We start from the raw sequence: 14,796 nt of genomic DNA on the forward strand, positions 1-14,796 counted from the left end.
AAATAGGGTCAGCCGCCAGAGTCCTGCACTCTTTGCCGGAACCCGGGATTGAACCGGGGGCCTTTAGATCTTCAGTCTAACGCTCTCCCAAATGAGCTATTCCGGCCGACGAGCAAACCTGTCGTTTCAAACGAACTGCATATAGAGCCAGCCAATTGTCTTGTGTCCAAATGAAGGCTGTGTTTTCATTTGAAATTGCTTTGCAGACCACTGAACGTATATTCTTGTGCTGACCAGTCATTCGTCAGACAGGACAAGTCAAAAGTGACAGGGAAGTTTCAACTACATTTCCATGAACGTCTAGAATCTCCACTGAAAAGGGGCTCATGAATATATTCTCATGTAAAATAGTTTGCATATGCTCCGGCAGGTGGATGACTTTTGACAAGTGGTCAGAGATGAATAAATCCCTAGACTGACTACCCAAAAAATAGGGTCAGCCGCCAGAGTCCTGCACTGTGTGCCGGAACCAGGGATTGAACCGGGGGCCTTTAGATCTTCAGTCTAACGCTCTCCCAACTGAGCTATTCCGGCCGACGAGTAAACCTGTCGTTTCAAACGAACTGTATATAGAGCCAGCCAATTGTCTTGTGTCCAAATGAAGGCTGTGTTTTCATTTGAAATTGCTTTGCAGACCACTGAACGTATGTTCTTGTGCTGACCAGTCATTCGTCAGACAGGACAAGTCAAAAGTGACAGGGAAGTTTCAACTACATTTCCATGAACGTCTAGAATCTCCACTGAAAAGGGGCTCATGAATATATTCTCATGTAAAATAGTTTGCATATGCTCCGGCAGGTGGATGACTTTTGACAAGTGGTCAGAGATGAATAAATCCCTAGACTGACTACCCAAAAAATAGGGTCAGCCGCCAGAGTCCTGCACTCTGTGCCGAAACCCGGGATTGAACCGGGGGCCTTTAGATCTTCAGTCTAACGCTCTCCCAACTGAGCTATTCCGGCCGACGAGTAAACCTGTCGTTTCAAACGAACTGTATATAGAGCCAGCCAATTGTCTTGTGTCCAAATGAAGGCTGTGTTTTCATTTGAAATTGCTTTGCAGAGCACTGAACGTATGTTCTTGTGCTGACCAGTCATTCGTCAGACAGGACAAGTCAAAAGTGACAGGGAAGTTTCAACTACATTTCCATGAACGTCTAGAATCTCCACTGAAAAGGGGCTCATGAATATATTCTCATGTAAAATAGTTTGCATATGCTCCGGCAGGTGGATGACTTTTGACAAGTGGTCAGAGATGAATAAATTCCTAGAGTGACTACCCAAAAAATATGGTCAGCCGCCAGAGTCCTGCACTCTTTGCCGAAACCCGGGATTGAACCGGGGGGCCTTTAGATCTTCCGTCTAACGCTCTCCCAACTGAGCTATTCCGGCCGACGAATAAACCTGTCGTTTCAAACGAACTGTATATACAGCCAGCCAATTGTCTTGTGTCCAAATGAAGGCTGTGTTTTCATTTGAAATTGCTTTGCACACCACTGAACGTATGTTCTTGTGCTGACCAGTCATTCGTCAGACAGGACAAGTCAAAAGTGACAGTTAAGTTTCAACTACATTTCCATGAACGTCTAGAATCTCTACTGAAAAGGGGCTCATGAATATATTCTCATGTAAAATAGTTTGCATATGCTCCGGCAGGTGGATGACTTTTGACAAGTGGTCAGAGATGAATAAATTCCTAGAGTGACTACCCAAAAATAGGGTCAGCCGCCAGAGTCCTGCACTCTTTGCCGGAACCCGGGATTGAACCGGGGGCCTTTAGATCTTCAGTCTAACGCTCTCCCAAATGAGCTATTCCGGCCGACGAGCAAACCTGTCGTTTCAAACGAACTGCATATAGAGCCAGCCAATTGTCTTGTGTCCAAATGAAGGCTGTGTTTTCATTTGAAATTGCTTTGCAGACCACTGAACGTATATTCTTGTGCTGACCAGTCATTCGTCAGACAGGACAAGTCAAAAGTGACAGGGAAGTTTCAACTACATTTCCATGAACGTCTAGAATCTCCACTGAAAAGGGGCTCATGAATATATTCTCATGTAAAATAGTTTGCATATGCTCCGGCAGGTGGATGACTTTTGACAAGTGGTCAGAGATGAATAAATCCCTAGACTGACTACCCAAAAAATATGGTCAGCCGCCAGAGTCCTGCACTCTGTGCCGGAACCAGGGATTGAACCGGGGGCCTTTAGATCTTCAGTCTAACGCTCTCCCAACTGAGCTATTCCGGCGGACGAGCAAACCTGTCGTTTCAAACGAACTGTATATAGAGCCAGCCAATTGTCTTGTGTCCAAATGAAGGCTGTGTTTTCATTTGAAATTGCTTTGCAGACCACTGAACGTATATTCTTGTGCTGACCAGTCATTCGTCAGACAGGACAAGTCAAAAGTGACAGGGAAGTTTCAACTACATTTCCATGAACGTCTAGAATCTCCACTGAAAAGGGGCTCATGAATATATTCTCATGTAAAATAGTTTGCATATGCTCCGGCAGGTGGATGACTTTTGACAAGTGGTCAGAGATGAATAAATTCCTAGACTGACTACCCAAAAAATATGGTCAGCCGCCAGAGTCCTGCACTCTGTGCCGGAACCCGGGATTGAACCGGGGGCCTTTAGATCTTCAGTCTAACGCTCTCCCAACTGAGCTATTCCGGCCGACGAGCAAACCTGTCGTTTCAAACGAACTGTATATAGAGCCAGCCAATTGTCTTGTGTCCAAATGAAGGCTGTGTTTTCATTTGAAATTGCTTTGCAGACCACTGAACGTATATTCTTGTGCTGACCAGTCATTCGTCAGACAGGACAAGTCAAAAGTGACAGGGAAGTTTCAACTACATTTCCATGAACGTCTAGAATCTCCACTGAAAAGGGGCTCATGAATATATTCTCATGTAAAATAGTTTGCATATGCTCCGGCAGGTGGATGACTTTTGACAAGTGGTCAGAGATGAATAAATTCCTAGACTGACTACTCAAAAAATATGGTCAGCCGCCAGAGTCCTGCACTCTGTGCCGGAACCCGGGATTGAACCGGGGGCCTTTAGATCTTCAGTCTAACGCTCTCCCAACTGAGCTATTCCGGCCGACGAGCAAACCTGTCGTTTCAAACGAACTGCATATAGAGCCAGCCAATTGTCTTGTGTCCAAATGAAGGCTGTGTTTTCATTTGAAATTGCTTTGCAGACCACTGAACGTATATTCTTGTGCTGACTAGTCATTCGTCAGACAGGACAAGTCAAAAGTGACAGGGAAGTTTCAACTACATTTCCATGAACGTCTAGAATCTCCACTGAAAAGGGGCTCATGAATATATTCTCATGTAAAATAGTTTGCATATGCTCCGGCAGGTGGATGACTTTTGACAAGTGGTCAGAGATGAACAAATCCCTAGACTGACTACCCAAAAAATATGGTCAGCCGCCAGAGTCCTGCACTCTGTGCCGGAACCCGGGATTGAACCGGGGGCCTTTAGATCTTCAGTCTAACGCTCTCCCAACTGAGCTATTCCGGCCGACGAGCAAACCTGTCGTTTCAAACGAACTGTATATAGAGCCAGCCAATTGTCTTGTGTCCAAATGAAGGCTGTGTTTTCATTTGAAATTGCTTTGCAGACCACTGAACGTATATTCTTGTGCTGACCAGTCATTCGTCAGACAGGACAAGTCAAAAGTGACAGGGAAGTTTCAACTACATTTCCATGAACGTCTAGAATCTCCACTGAAAAGGGGCTCATGAATATATTCTCATGTAAAATAGTTTGCATATGCTCCGGCAGGTGGATGACTTTTGACAAGTGGTCAGAGATGAATGAATCCCTAGACTGACTACCCAAAAAATAGGGTCAGCCGCCAGAGTCCTGCACTCTGTGCCGGAACCCGGGATTGAACCGGGGGCCTTTAGATCTTCAGTCTAACGCTCTCCCAACTGAGCTATTCCGGCCGACGAGCAAACCTGTCGTTTCAAACGAACTGCATATAGAGCCAGCCAATTGTCTTGTGTCCAAATGAAGGCTGTGTTTTCATTTGAAATTGCTTTGCAGACCACTGAAAGTATATTCTTGTGCTGACCAGTCATTCGTCAGACAGGACAAGTCAAAAGTGACAGGGAAGTTTCAACTACATTTCCATGAACGTCTAGAATCTCCACTGAAAAGGGGCTCATGAATATATTCTCATGTAAAATAGTTTGCATATGCTCCGGCAGGTGGATGACTTTTGACAAGTGGTCAGAGATGAATAAATTCCTAGACTGACTACCCAAAAAATATGGTCAGCCGCCAGAGTCCTGCACTCTGTGCCGGAACCCGGGATTGAACCGGGGGCCTTTAGATCTTCAGTCTAACGCTCTCCCAACTGAGCTATTCCGGCCGACGAGCAAACCTGTCGTTTCAAACGAACTGTATATAGAGCCAGCCAATTGTCTTGTGTCCAAATGAAGGCTGTGTTTTCATTTGAAATTGCTTTGCAGACCACTGAACGGAACGTATATTCTTGTGCTGACCAGTCATTCGTCAGACAGGACAAGTCAAAAGTGACAGGGAAGTTTCAACTACATTTCCATGAACGTCTAGAATCTCCACTGAAAAGGGGCTCATGAATATATTCTCATGTAAAATAGTTTGCATATGCTCCGGCAGGTGGATGACTTTTGACAAGTGGTCAGAGATGAATAAATCCCTAGACTGACTACCCAAAAAATATGGTCAGCCGCCAGAGTCCTGCACTCTGTGCCGGAACCCGGGATTGAACCGGGGGCCTTTAGATCTTCAGTCTAACGCTCTCCCAACTGAGCTATTCCGGCCGACGAGCAAACCTGTCGTTTCAAACGAACTGTATATAGAGCCAGCCAATTGTCTTGTGTCCAAATGAAGGCTGTGTTTTCATTTGAAATTGCTTTGCAGACCACTGAACGTATATTCTTGTGCTGACCAGTCATTCGTCAGACAGGACAAGTCAAAAGTGACAGGGAAGTTTCAACTACATTTCCATGAACGTCTAGAATCTCCACTGAAAAGGGGCTCATGAATATATTCTCATGTAAAATAGTTTGCATATGCTCCGGCAGGTGGATGACTTTTGACAAGTGGTCAGAGATGAATAAATCCCTAGACTGACTACCCAAAAAATAGGGTCAGCCGCCAGAGTCCTGCACTCTGTGCCGGAACCCGGGATTGAACCGGGGGCCTTTAGATCTTCAGTCTAACGCTCTCCCAACTGAGCTATTCCGGCCGACCAGCAAACCTGTCGTTTCAAACGAACTGCATATAGAGCCAGCCAATTGTCTTGTGTCCAAATGAAGGCTGTGTTTTCATTTGAAATTGCTTTGCAGACCACTGAACGTATATTCTTGTGCTGACCAGTCATTCGTCAGACAGGACAAGTCAAAAGTGACAGGGAAGTTTCAACTACATTTCCATGAACGTCTAGAATCTCCACTGAAAAGGGGCTCATGAATATATTCTCATGTAAAATAGTTTGCATATGCTCCGGCAGGTGGATGACTTTTGACAAGTGGTCAGAGATGAATAAATCCCTAGACTGACTACCCAAAAAATAGGGTCAGCCGCCAGAGTCCTGCACTCTGTGCCGGAACCCGGGATTGAACCGGGGGCCTTTAGATCTTCAGTCTAACGCTCTCCCAACTGAGCTATTCCGGCCGACGAGCAAACCTGTCGTTTCAAACGAACTGTATATAGAGCCAGCCAATTGTCTTGTGTCCAAAGGAAGGCTGTGTTTTCATTTGAAATTGCTTTGCAGACCACTGAACGTATATTCTTGTGTTGACCAGTCATTCGTCAGACAGGACAAGTCAAAAGTGACAGGGAAGTTTCAACTACATTTCCATGAACGTCTAGAATCTCCACTGAAAAGGGGCTCATGAATATATTCTCATGTAAAATAGTTTGCATATGCTCCGGCAGGTGGATGACTTTTGACAAGTGGTCAGAGATGAATAAATCCCTAGACTGACTACCCAAAAAATAGGGTCAGCCGCCAGAGTCCTGCACTCTGTGCCGGAACCCGGGATTGAACCGGAGGCCTTTAGATCTTCAGTCTAACGCTCTCCCAACTGAGCTATTCCGGCCGACGAGCAAACCTGTCGTTTCAAACGAACTGTATATAGAGCCAGCCAATTGTCTTGTGTCCAAATGAAGGCTGTGTTTTCATTTGAAATTGCTTTGCAGACCACTGAACGTATATTCTTGTGCTGACCAGTCATTCGTCAGACAGGACAAGTCAAAAGTGACAGGGAAGTTTCAACTACATTTCCATGAACGTCTAGAATCTCCACTGAAAAGGGGCTCATGAATATATTCTCATGTAAAATAGTTTGCATATGCTCCGGCAGGTGGATGACTTTTGACAAGTGGTCAGAGATGAATGAATCCCTAGACTGACTACCCAAAAAATAGGGTCAGCCGCCAGAGTCCTGCACTCTGTGCCGGAACCCGGGATTGAACCGGGGGCCTTTAGATCTTCAGTCTAACGCTCTCCCAACTGAGCTATTCCGGCCGACGAGCAAACCTGTCGTTTCAAACGAACTGCATATAGAGCCAGCCAATTGTCTTGTGTCCAAATGAAGGCTGTGTTTTCATTTGAAATTGCTTTGCAGACCACTGAAAGTATATTCTTGTGCTGACCAGTCATTCGTCAGACAGGACAAGTCAAAAGTGACAGGGAAGTTTCAACTACATTTCCATGAACGTCTAGAATCTCCACTGAAAAGGGGCTCATGAATATATTCTCATGTAAAATAGTTTGCATATGCTCCGGCAGGTGGATGACTTTTGACAAGTGGTCAGAGATGAATAAATTCCTAGACTGACTACCCAAAAAATATGGTCAGCCGCCAGAGTCCTGCACTCTGTGCCGGAACCCGGGATTGAACCGGGGGCCTTTAGATCTTCAGTCTAACGCTCTCCCAACTGAGCTATTCCGGCCGACGAGCAAACCTGTCGTTTCAAACGAACTGTATATAGAGCCAGCCAATTGTCTTGTGTCCAAATGAAGGCTGTGTTTTCATTTGAAATTGCTTTGCAGACCACTGAACGGAACGTATATTCTTGTGCTGACCAGTCATTCGTCAGACAGGACAAGTCAAAAGTGACAGGGAAGTTTCAACTACATTTCCATGAACGTCTAGAATCTCCACTGAAAAGGGGCTCATGAATATATTCTCATGTAAAATAGTTTGCATATGCTCCGGCAGGTGGATGACTTTTGACAAGTGGTCAGAGATGAATAAATCCCTAGACTGACTACCCAAAAAATATGGTCAGCCGCCAGAGTCCTGCACTCTGTGCCGGAACCCGGGATTGAACCGGGGGCCTTTAGATCTTCAGTCTAACGCTCTCCCAACTGAGCTATTCCGGCCGACGAGCAAACCTGTCGTTTCAAACGAACTGTATATAGAGCCAGCCAATTGTCTTGTGTCCAAATGAAGGCTGTGTTTTCATTTGAAATTGCTTTGCAGACCACTGAACGTATATTCTTGTGCTGACCAGTCATTCGTCAGACAGGACAAGTCAAAAGTGACAGGGAAGTTTCAACTACATTTCCATGAACGTCTAGAATCTCCACTGAAAAGGGGCTCATGAATATATTCTCATGTAAAATAGTTTGCATATGCTCCGGCAGGTGGATGACTTTTGACAAGTGGTCAGAGATGAATAAATCCCTAGACTGACTACCCAAAAAATAGGGTCAGCCGCCAGAGTCCTGCACTCTGTGCCGGAACCCGGGATTGAACCGGGGGCCTTTAGATCTTCAGTCTAACGCTCTCCCAACTGAGCTATTCCGGCCGACCAGCAAACCTGTCGTTTCAAACGAACTGCATATAGAGCCAGCCAATTGTCTTGTGTCCAAATGAAGGCTGTGTTTTCATTTGAAATTGCTTTGCAGACCACTGAACGTATATTCTTGTGCTGACCAGTCATTCGTCAGACAGGACAAGTCAAAAGTGACAGGGAAGTTTCAACTACATTTCCATGAACGTCTAGAATCTCCACTGAAAAGGGGCTCATGAATATATTCTCATGTAAAATAGTTTGCATATGCTCCGGCAGGTGGATGACTTTTGACAAGTGGTCAGAGATGAATAAATCCCTAGACTGACTACCCAAAAAATAGGGTCAGCCGCCAGAGTCCTGCACTCTGTGCCGGAACCCGGGATTGAACCGGGGGCCTTTAGATCTTCAGTCTAACGCTCTCCCAACTGAGCTATTCCGGCCGACGAGCAAACCTGTCGTTTCAAACGAACTGTATATAGAGCCAGCCAATTGTCTTGTGTCCAAAGGAAGGCTGTGTTTTCATTTGAAATTGCTTTGCAGACCACTGAACGTATATTCTTGTGTTGACCAGTCATTCGTCAGACAGGACAAGTCAAAAGTGACAGGGAAGTTTCAACTACATTTCCATGAACGTCTAGAATCTCCACTGAAAAGGGGCTCATGAATATATTCTCATGTAAAATAGTTTGCATATGCTCCGGCAGGTGGATGACTTTTGACAAGTGGTCAGAGATGAATAAATCCCTAGACTGACTACCCAAAAAATAGGGTCAGCCGCCAGAGTCCTGCACTCTGTGCCGGAACCCGGGATTGAACCGGAGGCCTTTAGATCTTCAGTCTAACGCTCTCCCAACTGAGCTATTCCGGCCGACGAGCAAACCTGTCGTTTCAAACGAACTGTATATAGAGCCAGCCAATTGTCTTGTGTCCAAATGAAGGCTGTGTTTTCATTTGAAATTGCTTTGCAGACCACTGAACGTATATTCTTGTGTTGACCAGTCATTCGTCAGACAGGACAAGTCAAAAGTGACAGGGAAGTTTCAACTACATTTCCATGAACGTCTAGAATCTCCACTGAAAAGGGGCTCATGAATATATTCTCATGTAAAATAGTTTGCATATGCTCCGGCAGGTGGATGACTTTTAACAAGTGGTCAGAGATGAATAAATTCCTAGACTGACTACCCAAAAAATATGGTCAGCCGCCAGAGTCCTGCACTCTGTGCCGGAACCCGGGATTGAACCGGGGGCCTTTAGATCTTCAGTCTAACGCTCTCCCAACTGAGCTATTCCGGCCGACGAGCAAACCTGTCGTTTCAAACGAACTGCATATAGAGCCAGCCAATTGTCTTGTGTCCAAATGAAGGCTGTGTTTTCATTTGAAATTGCTTTGCAGACCACTGAACGTATATTCTTGTGCTGACCAGTCATTCGTCAGACAGGAAAAGTCAAAAGTGACAGGGAAGTTTCAACTACATTTCCATGAACGTCTAGAATCTCCACTGAAAAGGGGCTCATGAATATATTCTCATGTAAAATAGTTTGCATATGCTCCGGCAGGTGGATGACTTTTGACAAGTGGTCAGAGATGAATAAATCCCTAGACTGACTACCCAAAAAATATGGTCAGCCGCCAGAGTCCTGCACTCTGTGCCGGAACCCGGGATTGAACCGGGGGCCTTTAGATCTTCAGTCTAACGCTCTCCCAACTGAGCTATTCCGGCCGACGAGCAAACCTGTCGTTTCAAACGAACTGTATATAGAGCCAGCCAATTGTCTTGTGTCCAAATGAAGGCTGTGTTTTCATTTGAAATTGCTTTGCAGACCACTGAACGTATATTCTTGTGCTGACCAGTCATTCGTCAGACAGGACAAGTCAAAAGTGACAGGGAAGTTTCAACTACATTTCCATGAACGTCTAGAATCTCCACTGAAAAGGGGCTCATGAATATATTCTCATGTAAAATAGTTTGCATATGCTCCGGCAGGTGGATGACTTTTGACAAGTGGTCAGAGATGAATAAATCCCTAGACTGACTACCCAAAAAATAGGGTCAGCCGCCAGAGTCCTGCACTCTGTGCCGGAACCCGGGATTGAACCGGGGGCCTTTAGATCTTCAGTCTAACGCTCTCCCAACTGAGCTATTCCGGCCGACCAGCAAACCTGTCGTTTCAAACGAACTGCATATAGAGCCAGCCAATTGTCTTGTGTCCAAATGAAGGCTGTGTTTTCATTTGAAATTGCTTTGCAGACCACTGAACGTATATTCTTGTGCTGACCAGTCATTCGTCAGACAGGACAAGTCAAAAGTGACAGGGAAGTTTCAACTACATTTCCATGAACGTCTAGAATCTCCACTGAAAAGGGGCTCATGAATATATTCTCATGTAAAATAGTTTGCATATGCTCCGGCAGGTGGATGACTTTTGACAAGTGGTCAGAGATGAATAAATCCCTAGACTGACTACCCAAAAAATAGGGTCAGCCGCCAGAGTCCTGCACTCTGTGCTGGAACCCGGGATTGAACCGGGGGCCTTTAGATCTTCAGTCTAACGCTCTCCCAACTGAGCTATTCCGGCCGACGAGCAAACCTGTCGTTTCAAACGAACTGTATATAGAGCCAGCCAATTGTCTTGTGTCCAAAGGAAGGCTGTGTTTTCATTTGAAATTGCTTTGCAGACCACTGAACGTATATTCTTGTGTTGACCAGTCATTCGTCAGACAGGACAAGTCAAAAGTGACAGGGAAGTTTCAACTACATTTCCATGAACGTCTAGAATCTCCACTGAAAAGGGGCTCATGAATATATTCTCATGTAAAATAGTTTGCATATGCTCCGGCAGGTGGATGACTTTTGACAAGTGGTCAGAGATGAATAAATCCCTAGACTGACTACCCAAAAAATAGGGTCAGCCGCCAGAGTCCTGCACTCTGTGCCGGAACCCGGGATTGAACCGGAGGCCTTTAGATCTTCAGTCTAACGCTCTCCCAACTGAGCTATTCCGGCCGACGAGCAAACCTGTCGTTTCAAACGAACTGTATATAGAGCCAGCCAATTGTCTTGTGTCCAAATGAAGGCTGTGTTTTCATTTGAAATTGCTTTGCAGACCACTGAACGTATATTCTTGTGTTGACCAGTCATTCGTCAGACAGGACAAGTCAAAAGTGACAGGGAAGTTTCAACTACATTTCCATGAACGTCTAGAATCTCCACTGAAAAGGGGCTCATGAATATATTCTCATGTAAAATAGTTTGCATATGCTCCGGCAGGTGGATGACTTTTAACAAGTGGTCAGAGATGAATAAATTCCTAGACTGACTACCCAAAAAATATGGTCAGCCGCCAGAGTCCTGCACTCTGTGCCGGAACCCGGGATTGAACCGGGGGCCTTTAGATCTTCAGTCTAACGCTCTCCCAACTGAGCTATTCCGGCCGACGAGCAAACCTGTCGTTTCAAACGAACTGCATATAGAGCCAGCCAATTGTCTTGTGTCCAAATGAAGGCTGTGTTTTCATTTGAAATTGCTTTGCAGACCACTGAACGTATATTCTTGTGCTGACCAGTCATTCGTCAGACAGGAAAAGTCAAAAGTGACAGGGAAGTTTCAACTACATTTCCATGAACGTCTAGAATCTCCACTGAAAAGGGGCTCATGAATATATTCTCATGTAAAATAGTTTGCATATGCTCCGGCAGGTGGATGACTTTTGACAAGTGGTCAGAGATGAATAAATCCCTAGACTGACTACCCAAAAAATATGGTCAGCCGCCAGAGTCCTGCACTCTGTGCCGGAACCCGGGATTGAACCGGGGGCCTTTAGATCTTCAGTCTAACGCTCTCCCAACTGAGCTATTCCGGCCGACGAGCAAACCTGTCGTTTCAAACGAACTGTATATAGAGCCAGCCAATTGTCTTGTGTCCAAATGAAGGCTGTGTTTTCATTTGAAATTGCTTTGCAGACCACTGAACGTATATTCTTGTGCTGACCAGTCATTCGTCAGACAGGACAAGTCAAAAGTGACAGGGAAGTTTCAACTACATTTCCATGAACGTCTAGAATCTCCACTGAAAAGGGGCTCATGAATATATTCTCATGTAAAATAGTTTGCATATGCTCCGGCAGGTGGATGACTTTTGACAAGTGGTCAGAGATGAATAAATCCCTAGACTGACTACCCAAAAAATAGGGTCAGCCGCCAGAGTCCTGCACTCTGTGCCGGAACCCGGGATTGAACCGGGGGCCTTTAGATCTTCAGTCTAACGCTCTCCCAACTGAGCTATTCCGGCCGACGAGCAAACCTGTCGTTTCAAACGAACTGTATATAGAGCCAGCCAATTGTCTTGTGTCCAAATGAAGGCTGTGTTTTCATTTGAAATTGCTTTGCAGACCACTGAACGTATATTCTTGTGTTGACCAGTCATTCGTCAGACAGGACAAGTCAAAAGTGACAGGGAAGTTTCAACTACATTTCCATGAACGTCTAGAATCTCCACTGAAAAGGGGCTCATGAATATATTCTCATGTAAAATAGTTTGCATATGCTCCGGCAGGTGGATGACTTTTGACAAGTGGTCAGAGATGAATAAATCCCTAGACTGACTACCCAAAAAATAGGGTCTGCCGCCAGAGTCCTGCACTCTGTGCCGGAACCCGGGATTGAACCGGAGGCCTTTAGATCTTCAGTCTAACGCTCTCCCAACTGAGCTATTCCGGCCGACGAGCAAACCTGTCGTTTCAAACGAACTGTATATAGAGCCAGCCAATTGTCTTGTGTCCAAATGAAGGCTGTGTTTTCATTTGAAATTGCTTTGCAGACCACTGAACGTATATTCTTGTGTTGACCAGTCATTCGTCAGACAGGACAAGTCAAAAGTGACAGGGAAGTTTCAACTACATTTCCATGAACGTCTAGAATCTCCACTGAAAAGGGGCTCATGAATATATTCTCATGTAAAATAGTTTGCATATGCTCCGGCAGGTGGATGACTTTTAACAAGTGGTCAGAGATGAATAAATCCCTAGACTGACTACCCAAAAAATAGGGTCAGCCGCCAGAGTCCTGCACTCTGTGCCGGAACCCGGGATTGAACCGGGGGCCTTTAGATCTTCAGTCTAACGCTCTCCCAACTGAGCTATTCCGGCCGACGAGCAAACCTGTCGTTTCAAACGAACTGCATATAGAGCCAGCCAATTGTCTTGTGTCCAAAGGAAGGCTGTGTTTTCATTTGAAATTGCTTTGCAGACCACTGAACGTATATTCTTGTGTTGACCAGTCATTCGTCAGACAGGACAAGTCAAAAGTGACAGGGAAGTTTCAACTACATTTCCATGAACGTCTAGAATCTCCACTGAAAAGGGGCTCATGAATATATTCTCATGTAAAATAGTTTGCATATGCTCCGGCAGGTGGATGACTTTTAACAAGTGGTCAGAGATGAATAAATCCCTAGACTGACTACCCAAAAAATAGGGTCAGCCGCCAGAGTCCTGCACTCTGTGCCGGAACCCGGGATTGAACCGGGGGCCTTTAGATCTTCAGTCTAACGCTCTCCCAACTGAGCTATTCCGGCCGACGAGCAAACCTGTCGTTTCAAACGAACTGCATATAGAGCCAGCCAATTGTCTTGTGTCCAAATGAAGGCTGTGTTTTCATTTGAAATTGCTTTGCAGACCACTGAACGTATATTCTTGTGCTGACCAGTCATTCGTCAGACAGGACAAGTCAAAAGTGACAGGGAAGTTTCAACTACATTTCCATGAACGTCTAGAATCTCCACTGAAAAGGGGCTCATGAATATATTCTCATGTAAAATAGTTTGCATATGCTCCGGCAGGTGGATGACTTTTGACAAGTGGTCAGAGATGAATAAATCCCTAGACTGACTACCCAAAAAATAGGGTCAGCCGCCAGAGTCCTGCACTCTGTGCCGGAACCCGGGATTGAACCGGGGGCCTTTAGATCTTCAGTCTAACGCTCTCCCAACTGAGCTATTCCGGCCGACCAGCAAACCTGTCGTTTCAAACGAACTGCATATAGAGCCAGCCAATTGTCTTGTGTCCAAATGAAGGCTGTGTTTTCATTTGAAATTGCTTTGCAGACCACTGAACGTATATTCTTGTGCTGACCAGTCATTCGTCAGACAGGACAAGTCAAAAGTGACAGGGAAGTTTCAACTACATTTCCATGAACGTCTAGAATCTCCACTGAAAAGGGGCTCATGAATATATTCTCATGTAAAATAGTTTGCATATGCTCCGGCAGGTGGATGACTTTTGACAAGTGGTCAGAGATGAATAAATCCCTAGACTGACTACCCAAAAAATAGGGTCAGCCGCCAGAGTCCTGCACTCTGTGCCGGAACCCGGGATTGAACCGGGGGCCTTTAGATCTTCAGTCTAACGCTCTCCCAACTGAGCTATTCCGGCCGACGAGCAAACCTGTCGTTTCAAACGAACTGTATATAGAGCCAGCCAATTGTCTTGTGTCCAAAGGAAGGCTGTGTTTTCATTTGAAATTGCTTTGCAGACCACTGAACGTATATTCTTGTGTTGACCAGTCATTCGTCAGACAGGACAAGTCAAAAGTGACAGGGAAGTTTCAACTACATTTCCATGAACGTCTAGAATCTCCACTGAAAAGGGGCTCATGAATATATTCTCATGTAAAATAGTTTGCATATGCTCCGGCAGGTGGATGACTTTTGACAAGTGGTCAGAGATGAATAAATCCCTAGACTGACTACCCAAAAAATAGGGTCAGCCGCCAGAGTCCTGCACTCTGTGCCGGAACCCGGGATTGAACCGGAGGCCTTTAGATCTTCAGTCTAACGCTCTCCCAACTGAGCTATTCCGGCCGACGAGCAAACCTGTCGTTTCAAACGAACTGTATATAGAGCCAGCCAATTGTCTTGTGTCCAAATGAAGGCTGTGTTTTCATTTGAAATTGCTTTGCAGACCACTGAACGTATATTCTTGTGTTGAC

General features: G+C 45.4%; 23 non-coding genes across 23 annotated transcripts; all 23 read right to left on the minus strand.

The window, feature by feature from the left end:
* Nucleotides 1-2,601: 2,601 nt before the first annotated feature.
* On the minus strand, nt 2,602-2,674 carry Trnaf-gaa (transfer RNA phenylalanine (anticodon GAA)). The gene has a single exon. It is a non-coding gene; the product is annotated as a tRNA-Phe (tRNA).
* A 355-nt stretch (nt 2,675-3,029) lies between these two features.
* On the minus strand, nt 3,030-3,102 carry Trnaf-gaa (transfer RNA phenylalanine (anticodon GAA)). Its single transcript has one exon. It is a non-coding gene; the product is annotated as a tRNA-Phe (tRNA).
* A 355-nt stretch (nt 3,103-3,457) lies between these two features.
* Trnaf-gaa (transfer RNA phenylalanine (anticodon GAA)) lies at nt 3,458-3,530 on the minus strand. Its single transcript has one exon. It is a non-coding gene; the product is annotated as a tRNA-Phe (tRNA).
* A 355-nt stretch (nt 3,531-3,885) lies between these two features.
* Nucleotides 3,886-3,958, minus strand: Trnaf-gaa (transfer RNA phenylalanine (anticodon GAA)). Its single transcript has one exon. It is a non-coding gene; the product is annotated as a tRNA-Phe (tRNA).
* Nucleotides 3,959-4,313: 355 nt separating this feature from the next.
* Nucleotides 4,314-4,386, minus strand: Trnaf-gaa (transfer RNA phenylalanine (anticodon GAA)). The gene has a single exon. It is a non-coding gene; the product is annotated as a tRNA-Phe (tRNA).
* Nucleotides 4,387-4,746: 360 nt separating this feature from the next.
* Nucleotides 4,747-4,819, minus strand: Trnaf-gaa (transfer RNA phenylalanine (anticodon GAA)). Its single transcript has one exon. It is a non-coding gene; the product is annotated as a tRNA-Phe (tRNA).
* A 355-nt stretch (nt 4,820-5,174) lies between these two features.
* Trnaf-gaa (transfer RNA phenylalanine (anticodon GAA)) lies at nt 5,175-5,247 on the minus strand. Its single transcript has one exon. It is a non-coding gene; the product is annotated as a tRNA-Phe (tRNA).
* A 355-nt stretch (nt 5,248-5,602) lies between these two features.
* Trnaf-gaa (transfer RNA phenylalanine (anticodon GAA)) lies at nt 5,603-5,675 on the minus strand. The gene has a single exon. It is a non-coding gene; the product is annotated as a tRNA-Phe (tRNA).
* Nucleotides 5,676-6,458: 783 nt separating this feature from the next.
* On the minus strand, nt 6,459-6,531 carry Trnaf-gaa (transfer RNA phenylalanine (anticodon GAA)). The gene has a single exon. It is a non-coding gene; the product is annotated as a tRNA-Phe (tRNA).
* A 355-nt stretch (nt 6,532-6,886) lies between these two features.
* On the minus strand, nt 6,887-6,959 carry Trnaf-gaa (transfer RNA phenylalanine (anticodon GAA)). Its single transcript has one exon. It is a non-coding gene; the product is annotated as a tRNA-Phe (tRNA).
* A 360-nt stretch (nt 6,960-7,319) lies between these two features.
* On the minus strand, nt 7,320-7,392 carry Trnaf-gaa (transfer RNA phenylalanine (anticodon GAA)). The gene has a single exon. It is a non-coding gene; the product is annotated as a tRNA-Phe (tRNA).
* Nucleotides 7,393-7,747: 355 nt separating this feature from the next.
* Trnaf-gaa (transfer RNA phenylalanine (anticodon GAA)) lies at nt 7,748-7,820 on the minus strand. Its single transcript has one exon. It is a non-coding gene; the product is annotated as a tRNA-Phe (tRNA).
* Nucleotides 7,821-8,175: 355 nt separating this feature from the next.
* Nucleotides 8,176-8,248, minus strand: Trnaf-gaa (transfer RNA phenylalanine (anticodon GAA)). The gene has a single exon. It is a non-coding gene; the product is annotated as a tRNA-Phe (tRNA).
* A 783-nt stretch (nt 8,249-9,031) lies between these two features.
* Nucleotides 9,032-9,104, minus strand: Trnaf-gaa (transfer RNA phenylalanine (anticodon GAA)). Its single transcript has one exon. It is a non-coding gene; the product is annotated as a tRNA-Phe (tRNA).
* A 355-nt stretch (nt 9,105-9,459) lies between these two features.
* Trnaf-gaa (transfer RNA phenylalanine (anticodon GAA)) lies at nt 9,460-9,532 on the minus strand. Its single transcript has one exon. It is a non-coding gene; the product is annotated as a tRNA-Phe (tRNA).
* Nucleotides 9,533-9,887: 355 nt separating this feature from the next.
* On the minus strand, nt 9,888-9,960 carry Trnaf-gaa (transfer RNA phenylalanine (anticodon GAA)). The gene has a single exon. It is a non-coding gene; the product is annotated as a tRNA-Phe (tRNA).
* A 1,211-nt stretch (nt 9,961-11,171) lies between these two features.
* Nucleotides 11,172-11,244, minus strand: Trnaf-gaa (transfer RNA phenylalanine (anticodon GAA)). Its single transcript has one exon. It is a non-coding gene; the product is annotated as a tRNA-Phe (tRNA).
* A 355-nt stretch (nt 11,245-11,599) lies between these two features.
* Nucleotides 11,600-11,672, minus strand: Trnaf-gaa (transfer RNA phenylalanine (anticodon GAA)). Its single transcript has one exon. It is a non-coding gene; the product is annotated as a tRNA-Phe (tRNA).
* Nucleotides 11,673-12,027: 355 nt separating this feature from the next.
* Nucleotides 12,028-12,100, minus strand: Trnaf-gaa (transfer RNA phenylalanine (anticodon GAA)). The gene has a single exon. It is a non-coding gene; the product is annotated as a tRNA-Phe (tRNA).
* Nucleotides 12,101-12,883: 783 nt separating this feature from the next.
* Trnaf-gaa (transfer RNA phenylalanine (anticodon GAA)) lies at nt 12,884-12,956 on the minus strand. Its single transcript has one exon. It is a non-coding gene; the product is annotated as a tRNA-Phe (tRNA).
* Nucleotides 12,957-13,311: 355 nt separating this feature from the next.
* Trnaf-gaa (transfer RNA phenylalanine (anticodon GAA)) lies at nt 13,312-13,384 on the minus strand. The gene has a single exon. It is a non-coding gene; the product is annotated as a tRNA-Phe (tRNA).
* A 355-nt stretch (nt 13,385-13,739) lies between these two features.
* On the minus strand, nt 13,740-13,812 carry Trnaf-gaa (transfer RNA phenylalanine (anticodon GAA)). The gene has a single exon. It is a non-coding gene; the product is annotated as a tRNA-Phe (tRNA).
* Nucleotides 13,813-14,167: 355 nt separating this feature from the next.
* Nucleotides 14,168-14,240, minus strand: Trnaf-gaa (transfer RNA phenylalanine (anticodon GAA)). The gene has a single exon. It is a non-coding gene; the product is annotated as a tRNA-Phe (tRNA).
* Between the last annotated feature and the right edge of the window lie 556 nt (nt 14,241-14,796).

This window comes from Haliotis asinina, chromosome 1 (genome assembly GCF_037392515.1).
Source record: "Haliotis asinina isolate JCU_RB_2024 chromosome 1, JCU_Hal_asi_v2, whole genome shotgun sequence".
In the NCBI taxonomy this organism is placed as follows: domain Eukaryota; kingdom Metazoa; phylum Mollusca; class Gastropoda; order Lepetellida; family Haliotidae; genus Haliotis; species Haliotis asinina.